Source organism: Meleagris gallopavo, chromosome 13, assembly GCF_000146605.3.
Source record: "Meleagris gallopavo isolate NT-WF06-2002-E0010 breed Aviagen turkey brand Nicholas breeding stock chromosome 13, Turkey_5.1, whole genome shotgun sequence".
Classification (NCBI taxonomy): Eukaryota; Metazoa; Chordata; class Aves; order Galliformes; family Phasianidae; genus Meleagris; species Meleagris gallopavo.
The window spans coordinates 2752430-2777671 of record NC_015023.2 but is presented as its reverse complement, the minus strand read 5'-3'; the positions used below and the strand labels follow the sequence as shown (position 1 = coordinate 2777671).

General features: G+C 46.0%; 2 long non-coding RNA genes across 6 annotated transcripts in view; one reads left to right on the top strand and one right to left on the bottom strand.

Annotated features, from left to right (window-relative positions):
* The first annotated feature begins 578 nt into the window (after positions 1–578).
* Positions 579–11504, top strand: LOC104912923. The gene is made up of 4 exons (XR_002119206.2): positions 579–1141; positions 3633–3738; positions 7125–9076; positions 11419–11504. It is a non-coding gene; the product is annotated as an uncharacterized LOC104912923 (long non-coding RNA).
* Positions 11450–25242, bottom strand: part of LOC104912924 — a 31626-nt gene continuing 17833 nt past the window's right edge. For 2 of the 5 annotated variants that reach the window (XR_004161167.1, XR_004161166.1), the window contains exons 3-5: positions 19704–19782; positions 17419–17553; positions 15327–16012 (exon numbers count right to left, since the gene is read on the bottom strand). This is a non-coding gene — a long non-coding RNA (uncharacterized LOC104912924). Of the gene's footprint in view, positions 11533–15326; positions 16013–17418; positions 17554–19703; positions 19783–25242 lie in introns of those variants that run through there. The other 3 variants (XR_004161168.1, XR_004161165.1, XR_004161164.1) reach the window with 3 other exon arrangements.

The following is a 25242-nucleotide window of genomic DNA, read 5'->3' as shown; positions in this document are numbered from 1 at the left end:
CTTTTTTCTTTTACTGTAGCTCCTACTGCATACAGAACAGCTCCTTCCAGAAGGGCTTTGCCAGCCCCCAAAAGCTGATCATTTCAGCCCCTGAGATTTAAGACACAATTGCTCCCTTGTCAGTGCAGTTCTTACCAAAGTAGGCTGGCTTGGCAGGTCTCCACTTCTTCTTTGTTTAAGTTTATTTATTTTTATATCAGAAAGGTAGTAAAATTGACAAAAGAGGTTTATTCAGACTCTAACTGTACAATTTACCACACACACACAAAATAAAACATCCAGCTTACTTCATTTTAATTTATGGCATCAAAGCCAAGCTGTTAAAATACCAGAGTTAGTCCACTTCTCCCTGTCTTGACCTTTTGAAACGTTTTGTGCATCAATGTGCTATGCTGAGTATTCTGTTCCGCATCCCCCATCTTTTCAGACATTGTTGCTATAAAGTGGGAAGACTTAACTGAAGCGAGCCCAAGCTCATAGGGTCCCAGTCCCCAGGATGTAGGGCTGTCCCTGGGACAGAGGTGTGGGACTCTAGGGCACCTTTTGCAGCTTGGCTGATGGGGCCTCTGTTGGGTGGAGTCCTCTGAATGGTTCAAGTGTCTCCTCACTCAGGTGCTGAGTCTCCTGTCACTATGGGGAGAAGTTCCCAAACAGCATCAGAACCCGCGTGAACTCTTTGGGGTCAGGCTTCCATTTGGCTGAGCCCTGTGTCCTGGGGCAGCCAGAGCTGCTGTGCTGAGTAGCCTGTTTCATGAAGCGAACGCTAAATCCAGAGACCTTACTCAACCAGAGGGTTCTCATTTATGTATTAGATTTAGTATCCAAATGATCCTATAAACACAGCTATGGAACAGGAGCTGCAATCTATTTAGCAAGGTCTGTTGCCATGTATGTTCATCAGTGAGTTGGGATCAGAGTGGGTGTAGGTCCTGGGGATGGATGACTGGAGTTAGCAAAGAAGAAAGAGGTGTGGGTGGATGGAGTAAGATTTCAAAAGAGAAGGTGAATTCACAACTGCACTTTTTCTAGCTGGTCTACAACAGTACTGCAGCTGCAATGATGTGTGGAGTCTGGAAAAGGGAATAAACTGTCTCCTAAAGCCCAGTTTAGTGGAGGGAATAGAACAGCAACTGCAATGCAGGTAGGAGGAATCAATTCACTCAGTATTATTTGTTAACATAGGAGCTTCCCTATCTCTATAGGCATTGTAATAGCAGTGTCGTCTGATACCGGCCTGCAATGGGCACGCTGCTGCTGAGGAGGTTCTCAGACAAGGTCAGCAACAGCCAGAGCATATACTAAAATCCTTGCTATAAAAGCAGCTTTATTTCTGACCTGAGTGCTGGGACTGTGCAGCTTCCAGCCCCACGTGTGTCTTTTGGTGCCTGCTTTCCAACTGTGAGGCTCTGCTTCTCCCCTGGGCAGTACCCAGGCCAGAGCGTGCTCTGTGAAAGGGAATAAGTCAAGTTGCTACGCTCTACTGACAAGAGTCACTTAGCAGTGTCACATGGCAGGCTGGGATCCACAGGTTTGTCGAAGGGCCCATCATGTTCAGTGCTACTGAAAGCCAGTGGGATGGGCTGCCCGAATCCCTTTGGTTCTGATGTAACCTGTTTAGCTTTCTTCAGCCATGCTGCATGTGTCCACCACCAGCATTGCTGAGTGTCTGTGCCTGTGTGCTCTGAACTGCTTTCCTTAGAAACAGCTGAAGGACATTACCTCCTGCACTTGATGGGATGCACAGTCTCTGCTCAGCAGTGGGTGCAGCAGAAACCAGGCTTTGGGAGCTCTCATTTTGACTCTGGCACAGTCTGGTTTGAGTCTTGTGCGTGACAGCCCAGTTCTGCTGCTTGCCCTCCTTTGGGTGAAGTGACCCTGGTTCGGCGGGTCATACACCCACACCTCCAAGCTGTCCCAGAACTAAGTGGTGTGTCATCACCTTTGTGCTCCTCCCAGCTGAGCAGAAATTGGACTTCACCTCCCCTTCTTGTATCAGAATTGTCACTGTCAGCACACACTACATATATTTTTTTAATTTGTACATTAGGAGGATTTTGCATCATAAAATGCTGTAATGTAATAGCCATGTAATTGATGACTGGAAGTACTCAGATCACTGGCTCTCAGTGCAGTAAATAGAAAGCAGCAAGGTTCTGCTGTTCATTTCCAAACAGGTGAGTGGGAACTCTGAGAGCAGGAGCGATTAGTGTGTCTGCAGGTCTGGTTTCTCCTTTCCCTGAAGTGAAGGTGGGCGTTAGTCTGAGGTGTGCAACATCCACATCATGCCTGATCTGAGATTTGCCAGTGTGTGCTCATTGCTTTCTACTCTTTAGCAATCAAACAGAAACTTTTCAGCTGGTACCTACTGGGTGACAGACAAGGTTTGAGAAATAACCTTTCAGTCACTATTGCAATATTGTGAAAATGTTCTTAGGTGATAAGACAGCTGCATCATATGAGTAGAGCCCATTATCTCAGCACAACCTGTATTCCCCAGTATGCCTCATAGATTTTGTTACTAAAAATGTGCAGTAGTGCTCTGGGTGGTCATGTATAACCTGCATGAGAAATGTATCAGATGGACGCGAAACTTACATTAGAACCCGTTCTAGAACCTGTTAAGCTTAATCCTGTTTAAACAGCATTGGTGATAAAGGCCACACTGCTTGCTGTGGGAGCGGGATTGGATCATTAATGCCATATGATTAAAAAGGCCTTGTGTTGCCAGTACTGCGATTGCTCAGGACACAGCTGGCACTCTAGTTACTTTCTGAAGCTGTATTTAAGTTTCAGAATTTGTATTATTTGCCACGTAAGCCATTGTAAAAATTAATGTAGTGATATGTAACAGACAAAGGTATCTTCCCATTGAAGCACTGTTGAATCATTACACATTACCACCAAAGGAACAAACCAAGTTTTATCAACAACAGTTGGCAGTATTTCTATTACATGGCATTAACCAATAATTTCTGAAAAATGCCTGTTAATTATGGTATTCAGCCCTTGCAGGCAGTTCTATTTTACAAGTGCAATCCAGTATCCAGCCACCAGCTGAAGACTGTCGCCTTTCATTGTTGCCAGTCACAGAATCATAGGATGGCTTAGGTCGTAGGAGACCTTAAAGATCATCTAGTTCCAACCCACTCGGCACGGGCAGAGCTGCCACCCATCAGATCAGGCTGCCCAGGGCCCCATCCAGCTTGGCTTTGAATGCCTCCAGTGATGGCATATGCACAGCTTTTCCAGGCAGCCTGTGCCAGTGCCTCACCACAGAATCACAGAGTCATAGGGGTTGGAAAGGTCCTCCAGAGATCATCAAGTCCAACCCCCTGCCAAAGCAGGTTCCCTACACCAGGTCACACAAGTAGGTGTCCAGGCTGGTCTTGAATATCTCCAGAGAAGGAGACTCCACAACCTCCCTGGGCAGCCTGTTCCAGTGCTCCGTCACCCTCACCGTAAAGAAGTTCTTGCGCACATTTGTGTGGAGCTTCCTATGCTGCAGTTTCTGGCCGTTTCCCCTCGTCCTGTCTCCACACACTACTGAAAAGAGTCTGGCCTTGCCACTCTGCCCCCCACACCTGAGTAAAGATTTTCTTCCTAACATCTAACCTAAATCTCCCCTCTTTTAGATTAAAACCATTCTCCTTTGCCCTGTCTGTCAGACCGTGTAAAATGTCAATCCCCCTCCTGCTTGTGAGCTCCCTTCTGGAAGGCCACAGTGAGCCTTTTCTTAAGGTAAGACCATTTCTTAACCTGATTCCTTTCTGAGGGAGTCACTGTTATCACTGTTGGATTTTTATTTTTGTTTTTGTTTTTGTTGGTTGTTTGGTTTTAATCCTGACACTGCCAAGTAACGTGCAGAAGAGATGCCTTACTCACCGCTACCTCTGGGCAGCTCGTCTGGCTGGCGCGCAGCCTGCCAGCTCGGGGCAGCTGCTGAGCTCCAATATGGCACAGCATTTGTGGCTGGGCTGTTGGGCAGCCAGCCTGGCTCCAGAGGCCGGGTGAGCTGCCATCCTCACCGCAGCCCTAACACCAGCAGCAAACTGCAGGACCTGGGGCATAGAGGTTGCACAGTGCTGTGTCTGCGCTGCAGCACCCAGTGCCATCAGCCCAGGCTTCTGAGCTGCGCTGTGTACCTCTTGAACACTGAACCCCCATGATACATAGAGCAATGGGGCTGGTGCGTTGCATGCTGCCGCAGCCATCTGCTGCTGCTCTTCAGCTGCTCTCTGGAGGTGTCTGCAGGGCTCCCAGTACATCTGGAAGACATCACATCATGCCATGAAGCTTTATCTTCTGGATACACAAACATGTCCTCGAATGCACAGAGCAGGAGCAGATAAGGATAAATCTTCTATAGGTAACCGTAACAGTGACTGAAAAAAGTGACATTTGTTTTGTACTTATCACTTTGTCTAGCAGTAATTATTATTGCTATTGTTAGTGCTTCAATTGCAGTATTACCTGAGGCTGCCTAGCTAGCCTGGGCTACATTGTATTTGGCACAAACACATCCAAACTCCTCCAAAAAACTCATCAGAACGCAAGTGACTTAGGATGGCAGAGAGTAGGGGTAAAACCAAATGGATACAATTAGCCTAGGCACAACTTAGTCATTCTCTTGGTATAATTATGAAATGGACAAAGGTAGCGCCAAATAACCTCAAATGCCCTCCTAGCTATAATTAATTATATTGCATAATAATAGTGTCAGTTTAAACATTGTTTAAAACCAATGCTTTGCTCAAAATTACAGCCACACTTAAGATCTTGCACAACAGACAAACACATAGCAGTGTCTTGACTTCCATTTTCTATTTCATTGTGTCATCGGTGCATAGGAAAAGCTCTTGACCAAAGAGCAGTCAGTGATACAGCGGTAAATAGAAGTGGGCAGATTCATCTGTCTGTGGTATATGAGGAGCAGGTAAATATTAGAAGTGCCCAGAGTAGAAGCAGGTACAAAGGGAGTGCCCTTTGCCTGCATTTACCCTTGACTACACCACTTAGAAGAGTTGCATAATTGATACAATTGAACCACATCAGGCTCTTACTTATAGACCATAATGAAATGGTTTTCAGCATTGAGGATCATGCTACATGGATGACTGCAATACATGCATCCAGGCAGAATAAATAAAACCATTTCCCTAAGGTATTATGTCTCTTCTCCCTCTCTGCTTGCACCAGGACTTAATTCTGAGAGCAGTTCTTCGGCGCAGCACTGGTGCAGAGCAGAGGGCCTTCCCTAACGCTGAGGGATCGCAGTTCCCATGCAGTACGTGAAGTGCTGTCAGATGGTGAAGTTTAGGGGGCGCGCACACACACACACACACACACACACACACACACACAAACACACACACACGCACCGCAGACTATGCAGCAAAGACCCCTGCATCATACTTAAGTTTTTCCTGTTTTCAAATACCTGTTAACCTGTATGTGACAGAAATGTGGCTTGCCTGTAGGAAATACAGTGTCACAGGCAGCATTATTTGATAGCTGCTGTCAGTGATGGAAATAGGAGCGAGGCACAGGGTGGTTCCTGGATAAACAAAGAACACAGGGGAGCTTCCCCCCCTTTCCCCTCCCTCAGTCCCCAATAATCTGTGGCCGCATCATCCAGGGATGACTGTGGGCTACAACAGAAGCACGAGCATTGTGTGGCACTAAGAAAGAATTACCATAGAAGTTACATATATAGTGCTGTGCTATTATTTTCTCTCTTCTTTTTTTGTTGTTGTTGCTTTGACAGCAAAGCTATAACTCATTTAGAAGTATTCCTCTCGCTGGATGCTTTGCCCATTGTTACATGGTGTTCTACTACTCCTATTGCATCATTTGAACTTGGCCTTTACTTATGATGCTATATTGTTTTCTGTATACACTTTATAATTAGAACTACTAATTGCAAGCTTGCCTGTTGCCTTTAGTTGCTTTTCAAGAGCATTACTTGCAAAAAAATCATAGTTACGCAGTTCTTTTCAATTGTTCAGCAAGTATTTTCATAAGTAGAAGAGAAACCAGGACTATGTTTTTAACTTAGCAGTTTCTAAGCTTTAACTGGTGTGCAGAAATACATGAACCACAAAATGGAGTCTTTTCAGAAGCTGTTGAAGTTCACCTCATCCTCCTTTTCTTCTGAATAATAGGAAAAAATACATCAGGTATGTTGAGGTTGTTCCCACTAGTTGTTACTTTTGACTTTAATTGGTGGTGTTTTTTGACACGTAGAACTGCTGCCTAAGTGTCATATTGTCATCTTTGTGATACGTTTGGGAAACAGCACACAGAAAATATCCATGCAGTGTAATTGTTCTGCAAGAAAACTAGTAATTTCCATACACATGCTGCAAACTTAAACACAATGGTCCCATTTTATCATTTGTTATTTCAACTTTGACGATGATTCAGTGGTGTTATTCCGGTGAAAATTGGAGTACAGCAGTGAATCAGCTCACTGGCTCTGCTTCACGCTATCTAAAATGAGGATCCACCTACAGGTAAAGTACTATCACTCCACGAGTATCTCACGGACTGCAATCTGTCCTGGCTTGTCAGGTCTTCATCGGAAAAGGATTGCATGGGTTCAAAACCAAAACACACGCTGACTGCCGCTTTAGTCAGTGGGAGCACTCGTGAGCAAGATGAGCTGGTTTTGGCTTTTCTAATGACAAATCACTCCAATACTGGAGCGTAGGGTTACTTTTTTTTAATTGCTGATGCTTTCGTTACCCGTGGCTGCCACGGATGGAGAGAACAGCACCTCCACTGCTTTTCGCCGCTTCCCCAGGAGGGCTGCAGGGTGTAGGGCAGTGCTGCGCTGGGAGCGGAGGAGCTGGGCGGCAGTGATGCTCTCCTGGCACCACGCAGTGCTGGCGGTGGCTGCAGGGAGACACCTCCCACTGTGTGCAGCATTGGTGGTTAGATCTGCTGCTACAGCTGTTTCGTTGGCAGCTACCAGCTCAGCTTCACTATTACGCTCAGTGGAAATAATGCTGGAAAGCGTATGTAGGTGAACTCAGCATGTTCTTTCAGTGTGAGCATGTCACGATTTACTAACCAGCCTCTATTCAAACTGCTGAGTAACTTCCCTCTTCCTTATGTCGTTCCAGTTGGTTCCTTTCCCAGAGTTGGTCTTAAAGGACATCCCGCAGAAATCTGCTCTCAGCCAGTGCCTGCAGATGTAGCCCTCTCCCACTTGCACGAATGCTGTGCACTTACATCTCCTGCACCCCGTTAATGGATAGATTACTGGACAGAGCCCAGCTGTGTGATGGTGCTGGCACACTCAGCAGGAAGCAGCAGTTCTTGCTTTGAGCATCAGCCATCACAGAGGACCTGAGCAATGAACTGAGCGTGTAGATTTATTTGCAGGGTGAGGGATGATTAAGGTGAGACGCCTTTGACACGCTGATGGACTGGGTGAAGGGGCTTTGCTGGATACCTTATGACTGCCCATGGGATACAGCTGGAAAAGGTCTTTTGTTTCCACCACATGGTAAGAGCATCACCTCAGGAGTGTCCCTGCTGCTGCCCACGCCCAGCAAAGCCTCGGGCCCAGCTTGGCTCAGAGCTCTGCTCCCAAACTCACAGTGCAAGCAGTCTCACACAGACTGCAGTCCTCAGTGTGACATCAGCACCGATGGCACTGCTGGCCACCATAGATTAGGTATGAGATTTTTCACCCTGTCTTCAATCCAGGTGACAGCAGGTGAAGGCTGACAGCGCCTGCTGCTGTTCAGCTGGAAGGAGGTGATGGTGCCAGGCTGCAGGGGCAGCTGGGTGACACCACATAAAGAGCAGCAAGTTGCCGACCATCCCAGCAGAGGGGGGAGGGAGGCCATGACCTGTTGCTCCCCACTGCAGGCACAGCCTTGGTGGCAAAGTTTGGCTGCAGTAGATGAGAGATAAGCCCTGTGTGTAATCACACCACACAGCCTCCAGGAGAGAAGCAAAGGCTCCATTCTGCTGTGGCACTCAGCCCTTACCTGCACAGTTGTCACTGTCAAGGAGACACCAGGTGAACTTAAGAAAAGTGAAACATCGTGAGAAAAAATGGGGAATGAACCAGAGAGACAGAATCTTACAATAACACCCATGTAAACACAGACCTAGTTTTTATCTTGTGCAGAGAGATTGTTTTTGAGAACAAATGCAGAGTGAAATGAATTCATAAACTTCTGTACCAGGTGCAATCATTAGTCAGTAAATGAATTACACATAATTATCTGCTTTGTATTTAATTCACATGGCTTCCAGTTTCTTACTCTTCGTACAGTGAAACTATCTCTCTCACACAAACACACTCTCCATGGGCAAGGAGGTTTTGGAGGACTGCCATCATCCTGACTCATGAATCAGACTCCATGATTTGAATGATATTTATCTAAGCCTGCAAACAAAGAAGATGGCTATGTGTCCAATGAGAGAATAATTATTGTTATTATGTTTATAGAGCAACAAAGTTGGGAGTTAGGACCCCGGGGGAAAGGTAGCAGGAAGGGCGAGCTGGGCAGAGGCAGGAGGAGGCTGTAGGCAGGGTTTCAGTGCAGGGATGTGCCAGGGCCTTAGCAGAACTCCCCACTTCTGAGTCACCTTTGCCAGGCATCGCTCAGTGGCCACGGCAGGCAGCGAGGTGATGCTTGCTTCCGTGGGATGCTGCCAGGGCTTTGGCAGCGGCTGAAAGCTTGAGGTTGGCTCAGAGCACCCCAGGCAGGTCCATCACCAAGGGGATAGAGGACAGGGATGTGCCTGTGTGGCACATCCAGAAAGGGAAAGAAACTTATAACAGGGAAAAGCTTCCTTTGCACGTAGCGCAGCTGCTGCCTCAGCAGATGGCTGAGACACAAAAATGTCCCTCGGCATGGCAGTGGGCTCACCTTGCTTTGTGACTTCAGTGCACGCGTGGGAGAGGAGCGCTGCTCACTGCATGGGAGAGCTCTGGATGCTGTGACAGTGGCAGTGCCACATGGGAGCCAGGTCAGTGCTCTGTGCACCTAAGGCAGTGCTGGAGGAGACTGCCTGTTGGGGCCATCTGTGGCAGGCAGTAAGCTTGGGAGAACAGGTAACTTGAATCCCGTATTTCTAAAGCGCCACTAAAGCTTCATCTCGCCCTGTGACACCCCCTGAGGTTACAGGGACCCACCTCTGCCAGGAAGGGCATCTGATGTGCGTGCGCCTGCACAAAGCTCACTCCGCTCTGCCGGGCCCATGGAGCAAGCCTGGTCCCACCTGTGTTCACAGCTGATCACAGGTGATGGTGACTGGGGGCTCTCCTTTGGCTTGGCACCACCAAGCAGCCCCTGCCCAGCACAGCCATGGCTCTTTCTGCAGAGCCCAGAGATAAATACCAGACTGAAAGTGCCTTGGTTTGTGATTAAGTGCCAGCTGTCATAAAGGCATGTGGCCCTTCTGTTGAGAGAATCAGAAATCTACCATTTACCTCCATTAACTCAGCTTCAGATGGTAAAGCTGGAGTCACCTTGCAGCCATCTCTAATCCCCTTTAGGTTACAACACGCAGGGAGACAGCAGCACAGACAGCCAGGTGAGGACACCTGGCAATGCAGCAAATGTAGAACAAATTCCACATGGGGAACAAACCATCCTGCTCTTGTTCTGCTAAGATTGGTGTGAAATGCTTCCAAATTTTGCCCCAGTTATTGAGGAGGGGATGAAACCAATAACTACTTGATAATCAGTGCTGCAAAAAATGCCACTAAAAATGGAAACTAAATAACTTGATGCTACTCCAATCAAACCACTTGTGGAAACAAGTTTCATCTTGCTAGATGTATTAACTGATGAATAAATTCATGTTAATATCCCAGGAAGAAACACAGAAAGGCTTTGACCAATGAAGTACTGGTAGTGCAATGGTGCGAAATGATCCTCTGGATCACAGAGCGTTCCTTGGGGGACATGTCTTGCAAGCGCTGGCTTTTTTAAACTGCAGTAAATCTTCCTTACTTAATTCCCTTTTCAGAATAACTTAAATTTTCTGGAGTAGGTTGATAGAAAATATCTGTGTGGTAACATTAACAGCCCAGAGGGGGGGAAAAAAAAAGTTTTTATAGGAGAGCAATCAAAATATTGCTGAGACAGGACTGGCCACGAGGGGAGAAACAGTGGTTTCTGGACTTTTGGTAAAGCCCAGGAGTCCTGTGCCAGGACTTCCTCCATCTCGCAGAACTGCTGCGTGGCCCTGGGAACGGCTCCCAAAATATGTTTGTTTATCAGTTGGCCTAGTAAAAATATTACTGCTCCCCACACATTTTGTCTACAAAGCATCTGAATGTCCTTGAGTGGAGGAGGTGAAGGAGGAGGAGAAATAGCCCAGCACTGGTCTCCATAAATAATACTGCATAGGCAGAAGTTCCTGCATCTCTCACCCTCTCTCACTGATGCACAAAGGCTTTATATTATTGTTAGAAGGAAAACATCAGGCAATACCCAGCCTGAGATGGCAAGCAATCCCCTGCTTACGGTCTCAGAGAAATAATGCCATGAAGCACGAGATCAACAACGCCACCAATACTTCTCTCTGAGCGGGTTGACAGAAAGCAGCAGTGTGAGGCCATAAACTGCTGCTTTGTCATGGATCACCGCATCCAGCACACCTGCTCCTGCGCACCTTGGGGCTGTTGCTGGACATAATATGCCTTCAACTTTCTTAACATTGCAACACAGATGGCAGCTGGCTTTGTACATCCGAACAGTCATACTGTCACATGCACCACAAGACCACAGAGCAGCCATGTTCCTCACTGTCAAACCCAAGGAGGTTTCTGAAAGACGTCACTCTGCGGTTCCTGCTCTGATGGCAGAGCGCAGCCGTGGGGCCAGCAGTGGCCTAAACATTGCACAGCGTGGGCACAGCAAGCTCAGGGCTGCCTGTAGCTGCCTGCAGAGATGCACTTTTTCAGCATGCTATGTGCACTGACCATCAGGTCTCCTCTCTGTGAGTACTGTCTATTATGGATCACTAAGGAAATATACGTTTCAAATTCCTAGAGGAATTTTTCCCAATTCACAAGCTGTTCAATGTTAACAAAGTTATACATTGGAGTCAGTGACAAAAAAGCACAGGTTCAGCAGCAGAGATGTGAGATAAGCCCTACAGCTGCTGGACTTGTTGAGTTACTCCAGTGAAGCCAAACAAGTAATTTACAGAGTATTTTAATAGTCTGTGCTTGTGGGGATTGTTCTAATTTTTCATGAAGATACTGAAGTAATTTACAATAGGAATACTGTTTACCAGCCCTGGGAAGGTTGCATCGCAGAGCCATGTGTGCTTTGGATGGCTTAGAAGGGGATGGGGCAAAGGAGTGGAAAGAACCACATCCTCCTCTTGATCACAAATCACTCATGTTTGTACCTGAAAGACCATAAATGTGTCTGTTTGCAGTGTCCTGGCACGCAGCCTGGGAACTTCCATTAAAAGATGTAGCTCCACTGCACTGCAACTCCCAGTGCCAGACGTGGCATCTTCAGCATGCAGAGAAAAGCTTTGACATCGTGACTGTGGCAAAAGAAAAAGCCTGATTAATCTGGCAGTAGAGTTCACCACTGCTGTCCCATAGGGCTGCCGGGTATTTCTCCTCTGAAGTTTCAGCACACCCTGGCTCCCAGCTGTTACATTATTCCATTTTGTCCTGTTGCAGCAGCCTCGCTTTAGGATAAATACGTGAATTTGTGTTTTGGTGATGTGAGGCAATCTAACCCTGACCTTGTGTGGTGCTTCACACAGACATAACGCATCCTCTGAAGCCAGGGGGAGCATGACTCTAACAGCTAATGGCAGGGCAGGTCATGTCCTCCATGTCCCAGGCACAGGAGGCACCTGCTTGCTCACAGCCCGACCTTCCCAACCTCCTGTCTGCAGTGAAGGAGTCAGGAGCTGGGCTCCCACAGCACCTCTGTGGTGGGACCGGGCTCTCTGAGGTCATACGATGTCCCCCAGCACCACTCACGGGCACAGCTGTAAAATCCAAGCTTTTCTAAAGAACCCACTCCTGCCCGTGCTTTTTGCCATTCCGTGCCAAAGGAATGCCAACTAAGCCCATTTACAATTGTTTTGCTTGACATATGGGTCCCAGATACAGAGAAATTGCCAAAAGAAGTCCCTTTCTTTGGGTGTGGGTATGCACTGTTGAGCTTGGCTCTACAGGAGGGAAAGGACAAAAGGACAGCCAAAGAGGAGAAAAGCTGGGCTGGAAGGGAGAGGCAGAGGAGGATTTTGCGTGCGCCTGGGAAGGAAACAATGGGACAAGGGGAAGGAATTAAAAGAACCACATCCTTCTCTGCATCACACCCCTGCAGTTTGAGTTACGCTGGACCAACCCATAGCGCCTAACATCACTCCCCTGTGAGTGCTGTGGTAAGCTCTGTCCTGTCAGATGTGCCCATGCACCATGAGGGGAGCAGCACTCATGGCACGGCAGATCAAGCCTCTCTCCTTCACAATGACATTCTAACATGTCTTCATTCTCACTAGCCTATCCCAATCTGGAACATAATTCAAAGCATGTTCCTTCCTCCCCTCCACTTCTGACTCCATGGCCAAGCCAGCCCTGACCCCACAGATGAGCTTTCCAAAGCTCTCAGCAGATCTTCCAGCTGGGATGTCCTTTTCACCCACTCCACTGCCCTGCAGCTCCTCTTAGGGAAGAGATACACAAGGAAGGGACAAAGACGAGGTGGTATTTTCTTGTACCCTCATTGCTCTCTCTTCTCAGCCTTGCCTGCTCCTCAAAGCTCAACACTCTGCTCATGAACTGCACGTCTAATTAATGACATTCATTACTTCTATATTCCATAATACAGTCATACTATTTGTGATATTCACCTTTCTACACTATTTGTATATTCAAAGCATTTGCAACCATTTGCTGCTAAAAAACAGTTTTACCACTTCCAGAAGCAGTGCAAAGTAAGGGGGGGATGTCAACCCTGCCTTCCAAGTGGACCCATCAATATAGAGAGAACAACTAGGATTATCAGCAGCACCCTCAGCATTTGAGTGTCCACTATCAAGTCTTTTGTCCTGAACAATCCAGAAATAGGCCTCAATTTACCATTCCCTTCAATTAAAGGATATCTGAAAGCAAAAGGCTCCAACCCTCTTGTCATTTCTGTGTCCCTCCTTTGGACCTGCTCTAACAGCTATGTGTCTCCTGAGGCACATCACTCATCATAGATCTCCTGGACACTGAGCCACTGACCACAACTCCCCAGATGTGGCCATCCAGTCAATTCCTTTTCCACAAAACAGTCCATTCAAACCCCTGTCTCCAATACGGAGACAAGGACGTTATATGGGCTGTGTCTCAAGCCTTACAGAAGTTCAGGAAGATGACATGAATCGCTGCTCCCCTTTTTGGAGAAAGAACTATACATGCTTCCAACTCCAGCCATTCTATGATTCTACGCCCAATTTTCCTGCCTCCAGAGATGCAGAGGAGTTCTATTCCTCACTTACGGCACCCACAAAATCCATGGATTGACATTTTAGGATAAGCCTAAGCCAAGCTGAAGCCACCATCCTGTCAGCTCTCAAAGTCCTACGGCTCTGAGGTCACACCTTAATAAATAGCACTGCTACTTCGAGAGCTTTTGTTGCTGAAAACAGGACCAGTACAAGGAGACAGGTTACACACTTGGAAGCATGCAGAGTCCTTCAGGATTTATTTGTTCACTCCAGAGAGAAAGTGAGTCATGAGAAACCTTAAGGTGGAGCGCTCAAAACAAGGAGTGTATAAATGATTAGCAAGGGAAGGTCAGCACCAGTCCTTCAAGTCTGAGCATGTCCCACTGTCGATGGTGCATAAATAATACCAGCTGGATGCTTGTGGCTGTAGGAGAACAGCTATCGCACTTCTAGTCCCTTACACGACTCTGGCTCTTATCATCCGTGAAGCTGATCTCAGTTTTCTTATAAAAATAAAGTGGTTGATAAATGGAATTCAATCAACAGATCTAGTTTAAAGACAAAACTGCATGCTTGACAAAAGCCAAGATTAAAAAATTCTAAAAAAGCTTTTACTACATGGAGATTCAAACACAGTGATGGGAGATGGACCTGAGTTCCACTTGCTCTCATGCAGCAGTACAATTAATCATCTTGTCAGATAAAATCCGATTGCAAAACCTCTATTAGCACATTGATGCAAATGAATGAAAAAATATTCTCTGTTTTCTTCAGACCACAGGCTGAATTTAGAGCATTTGCAGAGAAGAAAATGATCAGTCACCTTCTCCAATGAGCATAAATGATGGTGATTCACTCAGAAATATCTGACAAGGCCACTGGCTTCTTTTTTTTTTCCTAAGACAAACTCTTACATTACAGAGATGCTCTGTGGGATACACACAAACACCTGGATATGTTATCTCTAGATCCACTGATACAATGCGGTACTGCATGACGCAGCACCTAACTACTGAGTGCAACTGAAAGCTTGGAGGGGCTGGTTCTTTCACCACTAACACCTGTACATCACAATGGGGGAATCCTGGCCAGTTTTGTATTTTATTATCCAACTGTGACAAAATCTCTTATGGAGATAATGAGCACTTTTTCCACTGAGCTTTTCTTCAGATCCTCTCTATGAAGTTGCTAACCAAGGATTGAAGTTGGACAGGTGAGCTGCAACGTAGGGACTGGCCAAGTCCTGAGTGGTGCAGAGAAACAAAAACTTCTATGGAGTATAAAAGTACAAAACCACATACCTTTATTTGGTCTTATGCTAAAACACAGAGGTAATTTCACAGATATCTGCATCAGGTGCACAGCATCAGGTGAAAAAGTAGTATTGTTCACCTTATTTCTATTTAGAAATTCAAGAGCACAACCCTACCATAACCCAGCAGTTAGAAGTAATGCCAAGAAAAGCTGTCTATTTACAAACAACAGACAACATGGTCACCGGCCTGCCCATCCTCACGGAACTTCTCTTGTTCATTTTGCTTTCACTCATATTCTAAGACCCCTTGAGCCCTACATGCAAGTAGATACTTAGCTGAAAGTAAAGGATGTGACAAAGAGAAAAGAGACTGCAGAGATGCTAACTGAACCCAGCAGCCTGCGGGGGAACGAGGTGGACCCTGCACTGTGGGATGGAGACCACCAGCTTGAACAGGGTAGAAATGAGCATGGACGTGTTTGTGGCTCCTGTCCCAGCTGAGCAGGACAAGTGACAACTGCATGAAGCCAGTATAAAACTTGAATGCTGACCAGTATCTCCTCAGCCCTGCTTTGCCCCCAGGCAGAGGATGGCAGGACAGGGGACACTCCTGCTCTCCAACTCCTGAAACAGAGGACAGGAAGGATGTAGTTCCCATGTGTTCAGGTAAAGGAGCATATTTGGGCCAAGTTTCATACATGCATACTTCCTTACATGGAGTGCCATCTCCCTTACCAACAGTACCTTGCACCACCGCTTTCTTTCTGGGGTAGTTCACAGCTGCTCTGGTGACTCTCTGGTGCTGGCGCAGTGTGCCTTGCTGCTGGGTCACTGACCTGAAGAATTAAAACGTGATTTTGAAGTTTAACAAAGTTTAACATTGTCCAGAACTGTACAAAGTTCAGTAAGGTCAATCTGCATTTTTTTTCTGTCTACATACATCTATAGCTATGTGCGACTCAACATAATGCATTTGTGGGTGTGGTCCATACATCACTTTAACTTGAGAATCTTACAACGTTTGACAAATATTAACAGTGGAGTATAGAATCCTTACTCTGAGCCATTCTTACCCCTCAGGATAGCTGCAGGGCAGACGTACTTTGTTCTGCACAGAAGAACAAATGCTCACATAAATGCATTTTGCCTAGAACTGTGTGATTCCTGTGCATTTCTCTAGGCACAGTGAGTGCTGATATGGGCAGGCAGGAATGAAGGAATGACACGCAGTCTGTCTCTGTCTTTTCTTCTTTGGGAGGTGTTACAGAGGCTGCCTTTTTCAAAGCATTTGCCAGTGGAATTAAGTCTGCATCCATCCTATGTAACAAAAGAATGAAACGACACAGTAAAAGCTACAAACTAATCAGAGGTTTGGCAGTCACTTTAGATCACAGAAAAAAATGTCTTGATTCACATACACTTAAATGAATAAATAACCAAATTAACTACTTAAGCAGTGCTATCATTTCTTTGTCAGTGTGATCCTCAGGCTTATGCAAAGTGTGTGAATGCTCTCTATGCAGTGCAGACAAGCATTTCAGAGGGAAGATGCATTACTCAGGTTTCTTTGCAATGAACGGTACCGAAAAAGGATGTTAAGCCTGTAAGCTCCGAATTGCTTTGCCTTCATCATGCAAGCACATTGCTGAGACATGGCTAGCTGACAGCACAAGCTTATTCTGAGAAAGTCATAACAAAAAACATGTATTTATTCCTTTTAAAAGAAATGAGGAATAACCCTGAAAGCTGACCAAGCTCTTTCCTTCTGTCCCCTTTGTTATTTTCCAGTATCTCTGGGCCTGAGTCAAAACCACAGCTGTCCATCTAGCTTTCCCACTGACTTCTGTGGGGCTGGGATGGGGCTTGCATGTTATCTGGTCTCAGTGCTGTCCGGAGCTTGTCAACTTATATTGCAGGCTCCCAGAAAGACAGAGCAGCAGACCCCAGACAATGTGAGGTAAGAATACAAATTAAGGCCACTTGGCACAGGTAACTGTTTTGACACAAACAGCGATGAGGCATGGCTTCAAAATCCAAATAAAGGAGTGATTCCTTAGCATGATATCCTGTGTTTGAAGAGCACCAAGCACAACAGATGTGGAGGCTTTGGGCAGTGTAATTTAATAATAGTATGAAGAAGAATTAGAACTGTGGCTGAACTTGATGTTTGACCATTGTTCTTGTCCTCTAAACTTTGCTAATATACATTACTACTGTTTTTTGGGGGAAAATAGGGACATATGCGGGAGGTATCTCTCTCCTTTCAACTTGGACACGCAGTCTTTTGAGGCGTTGTCTGCTCGGGATTTAGGCACAAATACTGTGTTGTCTAGTAGGGATTTAGGCACAAATTTTGTGTTATCCAGGATGGCACAGAGAGCATCACTGTCATTCCCAAGCTTGCTAGTAGAGCTAGCTGAGCTTGCTGTGTTCTGGACCAAGAGACATCATTGGTCTTTGCAGACCAGCAGACTTTTGTTCTCCTGTCCCCTGTGTTCCCTCCTAACCTGTACAAAGTATGTGAAGCACAAGGGAGAAAAGTCAACATTTGTTCAGTACAACCTTGCACACGGGATGGAACAGCACATGGCACCCAGAGTACATCAAAACACAGCTCTCCTTACACAGAGTGGGTTTTGACTAAAGAAGTAAAACCAGGAAGGAAATTGTTAAAATCAAAGGAAAAAGGCACAGTTTAATAACCACAATAAACAGCTACTGACCATGCAGTAATGCAGTGGTTTCCATAAACCCAGGCACTTTGCAGAGGTTGCTGGCCCCATCCACTTCTATCTTCTTGAGCACGCAAGCATGAAAGATGTTCGCTTAGGAAAATATGGGTATTCCTTTATTCTTACCTAAGAAGAAAATTTCTTCTGCTGGTGATAAACCCCATCAAAAACCAGAAGCCTCACCTCGACCACAGCATGCAGGCCTGCAGTCATGGAGGAGAGTGCTCCCACAGCTGAGCATCCCACTCCTCCACGTATTATGAGGATCACCATCCCACTTTGAAGACCTTCTCTGCTGTTCCTGAAGGGCTGCTTCAGGGAAAGAGTAAAATTTCCAAAAAATCACATTTTTCAGGCTAGTCCATTACTATGGGTGATAATTTTCATCATCATTTTTAAAGGGATGGTCCAGTGATCCTTTGAGAATTTGAGTGTTCGTTGTTTTTGCTGTTTGGACAAGACAGGCTATAACATGGGCTTTAAAAACAAGTAAGTTGTTAATACCCTGCTGGCTTTAAATAGAGGCTTTGGCATATGCACCTTCCCTTTGGGATTTTGATTTCTCAGATCTGAGCTCCATCATTTGGCAGCACTGCAAAGTGTGCCACATTTTCCCTTCACACAAACTCTCACATGATTTTTTTGGAGTGCAGTAAAGGTATAACAAAACTCTAACTGGACAGACTGAGGCTCTGAGAGACAAAGCCACCAAAAGGCTCCATAAGGGAAATACTATTGTCACAAGTGGACGTGAGCATCACCACAGGTAGGATGATGAACTTGAGGGCTCAGCTCCCTGTGGGACAGTGGGATAAATGCACTGCATGAGTTTTCAATTCAAAGAGCAATAAACCTTTTCCCAGTCAACTCCAGCATGCACCTAACTACTTATCCTGCATATTAATAATTAATCTGCTATGTTATCTTCAAAACCTTCCTGTTTTGGCTATTTTCTCTTTTGTTTTGTAAACTCAGATCTGGCAAATAATGCAATCAGACTTCTCCTCTCCAATCACTGTCATTTTGTCCTACAGTGCTCAATGTCACTTAATAAAGCAACAAGAAATAATGCACTGACTGCGATGTATATTGCTTGCGTTCGTCTTCATCGCAACAATGAGTCATTATTCAGAGTATGTTTATGTAATATCATAAATACCAATCTCTGGTATTTATGCAGCATACTATTTACTTGGGCAAGTTGCCACATGCACTAAAGAAGTAAACAAAGAGCCATTCTTTGGAGGGTTAAAAAAGTCTTAAAACGAATCCAATTTTCCTTCATAAGGCACTCCTTGTTATTTTACCTAAAGTGGCTCTTTAAGATATACAGTATGATAAAACACACAATTCCTGGGAGACGTAATTATGGTTCCTAAGAGACTGGTGAATAAACAATCAGGAAAAGAGTGTTTGTTTTCCCTAGGTTTTTCTTAACTATTAATGGAAGGCATTAAAAAAAATGGGGAGGAATGTGTTGGGTCGATAAACGGTAAGAAAAGCTGAGGAGCACACTTCACTGAACACACAGGGTTTCTGCCTTAAAAGCAGTACTATTTTATTGGATTGTAAATAATCCTATTTTGCAAACGTGTTTGCGGTGGGTGTAAATACCACAGTGCACTCTTTGTTATATTTACTGTACTGCGTACATCAATGGCACAGTGCGTGTTCCAAAGTAAAGAGCTCGCCTTGTCTCACGTTACCTTTAAGCATTAACACAAACAACTTCCTTCGAATCAAGGTGACAGAACCTTCTGCATCGTACGAAATGTTCTATCTGACACAAATTCCTCAGAGCGGCGGGGGCCCCGTCTGGCACAGCGCCGAGCCATGGCAACTATTTCTCTAGCAAATCAGGGACTGCAGTCAGCCCAACACAGACACGGACACTGGCAACATGGAATGGAAGATGGCTAAAGCAGAATCAGCAGTTCAAGAAAACCTTCTTACAACCTACATGTATCAGAACACAATCCAACAGGACAGTATTGAGTAACATTGGTCTACATGAAGTCACTCAGTGATCTATCACTTAAAAACACACGCTCCCGATAGCACTGTTCATTTCTCTACATCAGTTCCCTCTTCTGTAAATCAGATTGATGGAACCAGGTCATTCTGTTAGTGAGCGAATGATGGGCTATGGAGTGCCCTCGCTGAAGCACAGCTTCGCACCGCAGGGCCTGGGCATGCCCCAGCTCCTGTCACTGCAGCCTTCTAACCTCGTGTTAGAAATACCGCATTCCTTTAGCAGAGACAAATGGAGACCTTACCTTTCTCCTGTGGCAAGTAGATGTCAGAGCAATAGATCACACTGCTGTAGTCAATGTTCATTTCTGATCCACTTATTTCCTTAAAAAAAAAAGACTGCAAAAGTCACAAAAGAGTCTATTTTCCTCAAGAAGATCTGAAATAAATGCTGATGCCGTTGGCAGGCTGAAGAGCACACATGGGCTATGGTCTAGTGCCTACATGATGGGAGATATTTTGTCTCTTTTTATCTATCTGCTCGTATAGATTTGCAAAAATGGTGACAGAAGAAACGTATGCACAGGATGAATCTGGTCAAGCTAGTACTTGTTCCTGTCTTTAGGATTTATTAGAGAAGTGAATAAACATACTTGTTGTGGTAATTAACCCCACATAAATCACAAATCCTGTCTTTATAGGGTTTTGTTTGTGCTGCTGTCATTAAGAGCTATTCAGTGTTTCCAAACAAGGCAGGCCCGAGGTGAAACCCCAGCAAGCAAAGGGAGAGGATGCACAAAATGGGGGACAAAGCAGGGAGACCCCTCGTTACTGGGCTGCTTCCTTGAGGCTCCAGCAATAAAACCCACCAAGCTCTGGGCAGTCTCAGCTTGGTAACTACATTTTTGTCATCTAAGAAAAATAGATTGACCGTCAGGCTCTCAACCACCAGGCCCTGATTGTGTGAGGCCCTTTCCCCTCAACCACAAGAGCTCAGGATCTGTCCAGCCCAGTGTGTGGCACATATGGATACTGCAGTACAAACTGTTCATGTCAGGCTGGGCTGTTAGCTGCTCCTCAGCCTCTCGATGGTCCCTTCAGCGGTCTGCAGAAATCCTATGATTGATTTCAGCAGACATGGGATCAGGGTTAGACCTCCCACACCAGAAACCTGCATTGATGCATGGTGGCAGTGCTAACTCTGCCCCCAGGAACAGCCCCTTATCTCCTCCTTTGCTGGGACCATCCTGCCCTGCGCCTTCCAGCAAACACCGCTGGTAAAAGAAGCATCTCTCCATAAGGAAATGCCTTCCCTTCTGTAACAAAGCCCTCAAATTAATTAGCGGTGTTGTGATGCCTTCGAAGAAGGTCTGAAGTGACACTGTAATGCTGACTGAGTGGAGTCTGGCAAGTTGCTAGACCTCTTGCTGACATCTGCCATACAGAGCATGCAAATGATCAAGGTTAGGTAATAGCAATGAGGAACAAGACAGTTTCTACGCAGAGTTTTGATCACTTCAGTAAGGAGTGGTCGATCAAAGATGCCTCTCAGTTCAGGACACTTCTTACTGGAGGAAGATTACCCAGTGAATAATCTGGAGCCGCCCAGCTAGGAGCCTGCTGGAGGATGAAAATATAATGAGCTCTTCATAGGTCAGTACTGCTTGTGAGACAACAACACTTTTCCACTCGTGCTATGAACCCATCCTGTCTTCAGGCTACACTGGTGAAAAAATGATCACCCAACAAAGACAGCACAACACAGAGAAATTGAAAACACATTTAGCAATTTGCATACCTTGCGTGCCATAGAACACCCCCAAATCCTGGTGGAAATGTGCATAATGTGCCAGACATCTTGAACCCAGGAACTCCCCTCCCCATAATCCCTTGGGACTAAAAAGTTTCTGATTGTACTCCAGCTTCCCCATAAAAGCTTCATTGTTACAGCAGCCCAGCCTTTACCAGGAGTCATGGCATCGGGCCACAGCCTCCAGGGACACTCTCAAGCTGCACAAAACAAGTTTTTCCAAACAGTTTAAGTATTTCCCAGCCCAGACTCTCACATTCTAGTTGTTTGTGCAGGGACAGTAACCCACCAAGCCCTGCCTAAAATACTGGTTTTTTAAACTCCACAGAGACATTTTTACTAACATTCCTTACTGCTGTAACCTCTTGACCACTTTAAACTACTATTAACGGGCAGACTCCATATGCCTAATGTCAAGGAGTCATCCCTGCTTCAAAAAAAGCAGCAATTGGACAATAGATACAATTGCTGCTTCCTTAGCGCCACTGCTGCAGCTGGAAATGTCTTTGTTCAACTGGACTTTGCAGCGTCAATAAGGCAGCGCTCAGTTGCAGTAAGGGTTTGTGATGAAAGTGGGGACATTGACTGGGTGAAAGATGGTGGGCGCAGGGAGGTGATGTGGTTAAGGGGAGCTGTGCCTGCTGGATCCCTGTGTGTCCCCACAGGGCTGAGGCTTCGCTCTATAGTCAGAGCGTTGATATCCCATATCTTCCCCTCTGTTCCTGCTCTAACCAAGCTAATCAGGGCACTCGCTTGCTAAATTAGTACTAATTAATGAAATGCTAATTAAAAAAAGGTCTGACTAATTCACAGCTTCTGTTTGTCACGGACTCTCAGTACTTTGGAGGCACCAATGTGTGCCCGACATGCAGCCAGAGCCAGGCATGGGTCAGAGCTCCGCTGTCCTCATGGGAGTGAAGCACCGCTCTGAGTCACCGCTCAGCCATGCAGTGTTTGGTGGGTTTTAACACACAGCCCTTCAGAAGGTGGCTTTTAGGTGGCTCACTCTGCAAAGACAACAAAAACAAACTGAAAAGGAATTCTTGGAGTGCTCAGCACCAGGCCCTGTGTCTGCCAGAAGCCCAGCAGCCTTCAGTGAGCTGCTGCAGGCTAGTGAGCGCCAAGGGACAAAGCCTTTGTACAGGTGTTTGAACACAGTGCTGTTTGAGGAAATAAAAGGCTTTAAATATGCTCATGAATTCAGTTAGTGGCATGGCCAAGGGCCCCCAGTCCGTCAGCACATTATTCCCTTAGGCTCTGGGCAGGGATAAAAGCTACATGGACAGACAGCTGCCCTCATGTCCTCTCCAATGGAGCAGCTTCAGCCAGCAAGCATGTAGCACAGCGTCACCCAATACCTTGGTAAGGCCTTTGGCTCAGTTTGGTCTAATTTGCTAACACATGCACCATAATTACAGGGCTTGTGTTTAGGCATATCTCAAGAGTTCCTTGTACGTGTAATAAGAGAAGCTCATTCATCTGGATCCCATGAGGGAAGACCAGCCCTACACCATCCAGAGCCAGAGCCCTTCACACAGGTGCCACTGAAAGGTATTGGGAATCAGTTGCAGATCAAACCTGATGTTTTGCAAAGTTCTGCCTTTGTTCCTTGTACTTGCTTTCTGGCAGCCCTTATGGTGCTATGGACACAGGCAGGCTCCTCACAGCGCCCTGTGTCGCTCCAGCTTCCCAGTGCAGTCCTTCTTCCCTGCTTGCCCCAGCTGGGGACACTTCGGTGAGTCTGAAGGTACCAAACTGGGAGGTGCTCCTGAAGACAATCACTGCTCTGCCGGTGGGTGCACAACAGAAGGAAGGAGATTTGACTGTTTACACGTGGCTCCTTGCCAGCATAACTACATTGTTTAGAGCTGTACTGCCTTTCTTTAGCTTTAATAGCTACGGACCACATAGCTTTCTCTGCAAAAATTTAAATGGAGGCCAAGTCCAAGTGTGGAAGTTGATCCTTTGCCTTCTGTGTGCCCAATGGCAACATCTTGTGTTGTTTAATGAGCTCCGTCTTGCATATTGCATGGAATAGGTTGGGCCTCAGAAGTGCTTCCTGGTGTTGTATCAATCCTTGGCCAGGTAACACAGCTGGGCAGCTTCTCCTGGCATTGCCCTCAGCTTGGGATGAAGCTTTTCTCTCACTCCATGGCAGTTCTTCACTGAAGCTGTCCTTGCTCCAGCCTCAGCAACACTCACTGCTTTTCAACACTGATCATCAGAGCTGTTTTTCATGCTTTGAGATGATATCTCAGAACAGATGACACAACTAACTGATAGAAAAAGAAGTTCATGGCATTTATTTGCCCTAGAAATATGTCTCACATTAATGAAATATTCTAAGAGAAAGCCTCTGGGTTTGCTCCCTAGACAGGGCTGCACCTGATGGAGCAGGACAGTGGGGCTGTGTCATGCAATTACACCTTAGCAGGCTCTAGGAGTAAGTGAGAGCCCGTGCAAAGCTGTGAGGGCTCAGCACCAGGGGGCTAGGTTTGAAACAAGAGCTGCAATGGCTCCTTTTGGTAATATGGTGAATTCCTGCCTTAAAGTGGAGCTATAGTATAGGGGCACAAAGTGATGGTACAAACTCTGCAGTGTTTAGTCCTTGTCGAAGCTGAAGTGCTGCAGCGTTACCAGGAAGGTTGGTGCCTTTTTCTGGATGCTTTTGTAGAGTTTCTGACAATGGCTTAAGACATGAAATGCATTAATTTCTCAAGAGAAATTTTTAGTTCCCAAAGAACTGAAACATTTTGAGCTCTTGCACTGAATTATTGGCTCTATCTGAAAACGAACCATGCAGCTGCCCAGACCACCATGTTGCCACCAGAGGATAGACATGGCTATGAGTGCAGGCCCTGCCAAGGCCCATCTCCATACTCCCACTGACAGATTCCAGCTACAGCTCTGCACTGGGGGAGCCCTTCCACTGAAATGCTACAACAGCACTTGCTAAAGCTACATTTGGCCTTATATCTGACTTTCTTTGATTTTTTCTGCAACCTCTGGCAGGTCTTCAACACATTCAGTTCTTTATATTAGAACAATCTATCCCACATGCAACCAATTAGGTTTAGACATATTTCAGTGACCATAATATTGCACACACGTTCTATCAACTTTTCAACAGCAAAGGATGGCTCCTACATGTCACTTTCTAGTGGGGAGCATGCTGACTGCAGTTCAGAAATATCCCAAAGAGAAAAATATATTCTAGAATTATACTGAGCCCAAATGTGCCACTTGCAGACAACATTCTGGCTTTGTGCACCTACAACAGGGACCTAAACACTGTCCCTCCTTAATGTAGCACACAGGGCAAGAATCTCACTAGACCTGCATGACCAGGTTTGCCATCCAATAACCTCATCGCCAGCCACTGTCATTGCTTGTGACACATACCAAGTATGTTTTGATTCTCAGAAGCAAAGAGGCAGCAGCATTCACAAAGCCTTTTAGTCCCTTTCCCTTATTCTATGTCCCTAAGGAGGGATGGGAGACAGTACGGCTGGGCATTTGCCTTCACCGCCTCTGCTCTGAATGCAGTTTGGTCCTCATGGCTCCTCGATCCCTGGCTGCTGTGCTGATGTATCACACTCCGGCCATTATTTATCATATTATCTGAAACTCCTCCTTGGGAAATCTTCAGCTGGAGACAATCTTCCTGTTATTCATGGTGGGAAAGGCCTATTGATCGACATTACTGACCTATACAAGGATTCTGGATGTGCACTGACAGTTTACCCTGCCAGACATAAGACTTTAAAGGAATAGCCATAAATAATTACTTGGCACGGGTTCCATAAGGCAGGTTGGATGCCTGCCCAAATCTGGGTTAGCACATGGGCTGTGGGGCTCTCTGACCAAATGAGAAACAGCAAAATGAGGCAAGATACAGGTAATCAAGGTGGGATGGCAAGCATCACAGCTACTATCGCCAGGAATGTACTCACAACTTTATTTCCCTGAGCAGGGTAAGAGACTGAGTCCCTGAGATCTCCCCCAGAAAGAAGCACCTTTTTCACATGCTGTGG